This window comes from Sinocyclocheilus anshuiensis, unplaced genomic scaffold (genome assembly GCF_001515605.1).
Source record: "Sinocyclocheilus anshuiensis isolate Anshui unplaced genomic scaffold, SAMN03320099.WGS_v1.1 scaffold1096, whole genome shotgun sequence".
NCBI lineage: Eukaryota > Metazoa > Chordata > Actinopteri > Cypriniformes > Cyprinidae > Sinocyclocheilus > Sinocyclocheilus anshuiensis.
In genome coordinates this window covers 855,877-862,098 of record NW_015548251.1, presented here as the reverse complement: position 1 = coordinate 862,098, position 6,222 = coordinate 855,877, and the positions used below count along the sequence as shown (strand labels likewise).

Here is a 6,222-nt window from a genome sequence, read left to right as displayed (position 1 = left end):
CAAATGGCTGCAATATAACAAAGAGTGAAAAATTTAAGGGGGTCTGAATACTTTCCGTACCCACTGTATATGTGACCTGTGCTGGAAAAATGAGTTGGAATGCGCACGGGCAAATTTTCAGCTACACGAAAAAAAGTGAAAACGATTTTGAGGTTTTCACAAAAATTAGTTCATTAAAGCCCTCGACTAGCAATCACAATGCTCCAAATAGTAATTAAACATCTAAAATTAGGCTATCTTTATTTGCACGTTTTCTGAGAGGAGTAACTTTTCTTCACTCGCTTCTCACACTGACTTTGGCGCTTCCAACGGCGAGATCCCGATAAATATACACATATACACAGAATTACAGTATTTAAGTATTCACTAGGGCTGAATCTTTGGGTAGACAGCGATTCGATTCACGATTCATAGGTTTTCAATTCGATTCAAGAACGATTTTTGCAAATTCGGAACGATTCAATTCGATTCGATTCACAATTAAATTCGATTTGATTCTATTAATGATTCGATTCTGCATTCTTTAAGTGCATTCACAGGATTATTTAAATGCTTCCCCTAAATTCTTTAAATGCTTAGTCAGGGGGCAAATTACACAGCAGCCTTTATGGTTAGAGAGAAAAAAACACTTGTCCATTCATTGTTAGATGCTAGTTTAATGATGCTTGGCATGAGTCATGACATGGCACGTAGCCATAATTTCAGAAGTGACAGAAATGTCAAATACAATAATTTTATGTATGTATGTATTATTGTTGTTATTTTTTTTTACAAGGAATTATTTTCTTATCTCTTACTTTGAATTTGCAGTAAGAAATCAGATACACTGCTTGACAATAATCAATCATTTGTAATCTATAATTTTTTTCCTTATGGCAATTTTATGATTGTTTTATATACTGCAAACAATTATTTTAATTTTCTGCACAGAATAAGGTAAAAAATATATACTTTATAGTTAATGTACTGTAATAAATTATATGTCAATTAGCACTGCATCATTCATAAATTGTATTTATTTATTGTGTTTATTGTCTTAACGTTTCAGTTCATTCTGCTTTTTATACAGTTTAGCTGCAGATATAGCCTGGAACGTCTATGAGCGCAAGATCACTTCTCTTTCAGTGCGAAAACTTCATCTCATTTTCATAAAATAAAATGCTATAGTATTTAACTTTTACTCTCCATCAGCGAATGATGATTCTGAAAGGAAACACGCCCGATGTCTGTTTGCTAGCAACGAATGCTACTTTCATGCATCTGATTATCAGATAAACCTTGCGCTGTTATTTCAATGTTGTTGTTAATGCTGTGGTTATTTTAACAGTTCATACATTCGGTTCGGTTAAATGACAATGTTACATTTATCATTCAATGGAACTGTGCGTATGCTTTAGACACTTACATTTTTGCTCCATCCATGCAATAAATGCAGCCTTCGACTGCTCAGGTAATGTCGTTGGCATGACCGAGAGCCATTGAAAAACTACAGAAAAGCAAAACTACTTCACTTTAGCATTACTGGCCATGAGTAGCCTACTAAGGAGAGATCACACATCAGCTGCTCAAAAAAATGTGTCAGTGAGACGAACGGAGCGCGAGCGCAATCTTGTGACAGTCACAGGCGGTAAATAGTGGAGCGCGTGAATGCGAGGGCACGAACACTGTTCAAGGTCTCCATTAATTCGTGCTTGTAGTAATTTAATGTGTATACATTTTGAAAGCATTGAATCGCTATAGAAATCACAATTCATTCGATTCTTAGCGTTTTAAATCGATTACTGTCCGAAATCGACGATTCAAATATCCATGTTTCAAGATCGATCAGGGTTTGTAATCGATGCATCGAGAAAACGAGTGAATCGTTACACCCCTAGTATTCACGTAAACATAATTTGTTATGTCTTAAGTGAACATTTGGGGAACTGTTGGGGAAAAACATCTGATATGTAACATTATATATTAGATCCGTGCATTACAGTAGGTCTTAATATAGGCCGCCTCATTAATGTTAATCTAACAATAAAAGAAAAGAGGGAATCACTCGCTGCTCTTGATTGAACTGCTTTTGTAATTTTAATAATCAATTTATTTGTAATTAACACAATAAAGGGATTTTTACATTTGATTTTGTTTTTCTTGAATGCTTTTGTTTAGATGGAAAATGAAAAAGGTAATGAAATAAAAAAAAAAAATTTTTTCTTATATTTGTTCTACAGTTTTTTTTTTTTTAGTTTTTTTTTTGCATTCGTTCTTATTTATAATAACAAAGATAAAATAAAAAAACAGCTATATTGTGACTATTAATACAGTAATTATTATTAAGAAAAGAAGTGGAGGAAAAGATGCAATGATGTTCTGTGATTTTGCTTTGGAACCATCAGAAAACTTTAACTCGATTTTTCTCAAAATTGACCTTGCTGCTGACTCTATCGACTTCAAACAGGTGTAGCTGAGTCATTTTTTGTCTGATTCCGACAAATCATACATCATTATGAAGGTCTTTGGTTACACTTTACTTGAAGGGGTGTGCATAAGACTGACACATAAACATGCATAAAACCTCCTTCATATTCATGACATGTGTCATGTCATAATTATGAAGGTGCCATGTCAGTCTTGTGCACACCCCTTCAAGTAAAGTGTTACCAGGTCTTTTAATGGAGAATGAAAACGAAAATGAAAAATTTTTCATTGTGACTAATTTTGCCAGCACAGGTCATATTATATTGTCTTTGTCCTTTACTCTTGTCCGAGACAAATCAGGACAGATTAGCGTTTACTCTACAAATGCAGTGTGTTCACCTGCATTTAGTGCCATCCGTTTGTGATCTGATGTGGTATAAATAAGGTCATGTTGTCGCCTGCACTCACAATTTCTCTCTGTTTATTTCAGGAGGAGTCAAGCGAGACAGACTTTTAGCATTCAGGGGAAGAGAGGAGGCAGGCGGGTCAGTGCTGATGAGAGAGGAGACCCTGCTACAATCTGGAGGGCTTATCTTGGGCTGACTGGCAAACACGGGTGAGGACTAGAGGTCTGCTACCCGACCCGAGCCCGACGGGTCCCGAAATACTTTAGGGTTTCGGGTCGGGTTCGGGTTAATGTTTAATGAATAGGTTCGGGTCAGGCTCGGGTTTATAGCTAAACTAAAACTATATGCAGGCTACGCTGTTTTCATAGATGCACGCACACACATTAGTGCACACGACAACACAGCACGGAAACTTTTATTAGTAAAATAGCTTCGACAGGCTACTGACTCGCAACGTTATATTTCTCTGCAATGAGGGGGTAAAATCGCTGTTTTTGAAGGAACTAAGCCTCATTGCTTGTAGAGAGAGATGCGCAGATGCAGGTTCACACACGCCACTTTCATCTCTTTTATCTCTGAAAATCCTTTTATTTCCGAGAGCACCATTTATACCACAGCAGAAAATGGTCAATCATGAACTCCACATTTCTTGCAGAAATCATTTTGACACCCTAAAATGACCTTACATCTCACTTCCCAATATTCCAACCCAAATCATCACTAGGCCTGTCGCGATAATTAAATAACCGTCTAATCGCGATTATTTGATCTAACCGCGATTGTTTCAGACGACCGCGATTATTGTGCTTTTTATATGAGACAAGGGGGAGAGTCATACACCAAAAAACAGCTATTCTTAGAATTTGGAATACTCTATGTAATCTTACACTGCAAAATAATAACTCAAAATTATTTGGGCAGGTTCTCATATTGTATACCCACAGTTGAAGTAGTTAGAGATGTGGAATGAGGAAAGTGGAATGGAGGATGGGTATATGGAGGAACAAAGGATATCCATTATTCTTATTGTGTGGTCACATGTCTTTTCTTTATCCTATGCGATGGGTTTTCCTGGAAGGAGACGCCCATTTTACGTGGTATCACAGTCTCATGCATAATTCAGTGGTAGACCGTTGGCATCTCAAGTCAACAGCAAACACTTCAATCTTAAATCCTTCTTGCCATGAATGTTCTCATTACAAGAGCTTCCTCCAGCGTCTCCCTCAAATGCACGCCTAATCACCTGACTCACTGAGTGACAGAGCCATGACTCAAGGCTGTTTGTTACCGAAATCTGTCTGAGTAGATTTAAGGAAAGGCTTGAGGGGTGAAGGGTCAGGGCTGCCCACATCTGCAAGGTCTTGTTTGGGGGGTGAGAAAGCGAGTTGGGGTTTTCTGAAAGTGTCAGCTGTCAGAAATGGGGATGATAAAGGGGCAGATAACACTGATATGGCCTGTCTCAGACAGCTGACACAGCTCCCGCTCACAGCCACAAGGCCACTACAGTGGAGAAGAGCACTGTTTGGCTGTTTGTTTGTCTCTCTGAGCCTTTGGCGTGAGGATGACTTGTTTGTTTTTTTCTCATATTGTGCAGTTTTTAACACTGCTTTTTAAATAACTGTACACTTATACAGGAATGAATGCCATAAATAACACTGTAATTAATCAGCGGTGCTGCCTTGAGGGTAAAGTGCTAAGACAAGTAGGGGTTGAACGGATCGTAGTTAATCCTCGATCCGTACAGACCAGGCCCCTCGGTTCGGCACACGTGATCTGCGGATTAATTGCAAAATTTAACCATAATAGAGTGAGTTTATCATTTGTAGTGATAAAGTGATTTTAAACCATTCCAGCACAAGAACAGGCGAAAGAGATCTCGATTCGGTACTCACACGCTGTTTTCTATGCGCACAGTTGAAAACTCATGAAGCGTGCACATGCAGGAAGACGTTTCAGACAGTGTGCGAAAACCAAACTGAATCCTCATTCGCATCTCCTTGTGTTTGAACTAGGGCTGTCAAAAAAAGATTTGAATTTCGAATATTCAAATAAAAAGCCACATTCGAATGCAAAAACGTTGCATTCGAATTTTAGGTGTGCCTTGAGGCAGCCTTATCAGCAGCGCATGAGATGCGATGACGATGTAAGTGTCATTGTATTTTAATGTTTTTGTTAGTCTATCCAGTTGAAGCCACTAGATGCGCGCTGCTGCGTTGTTAATTACAAATATTGCGGGAATCAATGCGGAGATGATGTTGTTTACATTAAAACTGAAACCAAGCCGTTCACACAGAATGCATATTTCGCGCATTTTCTAGAGGGACATCTATCACTGTTGCACTTGCATCTCGCACAAAAAAGTCGCATGTTTAGAAAGCCATGTAAAATTAATGCAAGTTTAACTTTGAAAAAAGAAAAAACATATATTGAGATTTTATGGAGGGTTTTTTCCCCCATCCCACTGCATCTCATGTTTTTAAATGAAAAATGTACTCTGTGTGATTGGCTTTCCGCCCTTTGTATTAAACTATGCATACATACATGATGCTGTTTAGTTGTTTAAGCAACTTAATTATAATTGGTTTATAAAAATTATTTTAAACATTATGCACTTTTTTTCCCACAGATATTTTGCTCGATGCACCCTCTTGTGGCCTCAGGAGAGAAGCCAAAAGCTTTTCTTCACCCTAACTGAAATTATGCATTTTAAATTCTAATATAATTCAAATTTTAATAATATTTCATTACAAAATTCGAATTTAGTTTTTCAGCCATCTCAAGAGAGAAGCCAAAAGCTTTTCTTCACCCTAACTGAAATTATGCATTTTAAATTCTAATATAATTCAAATTTTAATAATATTTCATTACAAAATTCGAATTTAGTTTTTCAGCCATTTTGACAGCCCTAGTTTGAACAGACATACACTTAAAATTGTGACAAAATACCCATCTCGACAATCATTCTGGTAAACGCAGTCGGTTATGTCTTAAAGGTGCACTAAGCGATTCTTGCCAAACAATGTTGATATTTGAAAGCACCAAAACAAACACGCCCATACCCCAACAGGGCCTCTGTTTTGATAACTCCGCCCCACACATACGTACACAACACTGGCAGCGACGATGGCGGAATGTGCTATGCCTGCCAGCCAAGGCATATTCAAGCAAAAGCCAACACAGAAAAGTTGTGTGAAAAAGCTAAATAAATGTAACTCACCTATCAAGAAGAAACAAAGCTGCATCGGTGTCCGATTCCAGGCCTCCCTGCTCCTTGAGGTCTCTCCAACGCTGGAAAGCTGCTCCGATATTTACGCGGGTCCTACCTCTTGCCCGATCGTAACCCTTCTTTTAATGTTTTGTTCCTCAAAATTTTTCCGTTTTTTTTTTTTTTTTTTTTCTTCCATCTCTC

The 6,222-nt window shown here is 37.8% G+C and overlaps 1 protein-coding gene across 3 annotated transcripts in view; it reads left to right on the top strand.

The window, feature by feature from the left end:
• Window positions 1-6,222, top strand: part of LOC107655321 (MAGUK p55 subfamily member 5-A-like) — a 45,656-nt gene that overhangs the window by 23,356 nt on the left and 16,078 nt on the right. For 2 of the 3 annotated variants that reach the window (XM_016442783.1, XM_016442782.1), the window contains exon 2: window positions 2,897-3,022. The exons of the other annotated variant lie outside the window; for it this stretch is intronic. The gene's annotated coding sequence lies outside the window, so the exon portion shown is untranslated. The remainder of the gene's footprint in view (window positions 1-2,896; window positions 3,023-6,222) is intronic. 3 annotated transcript variants of the gene reach the window in all.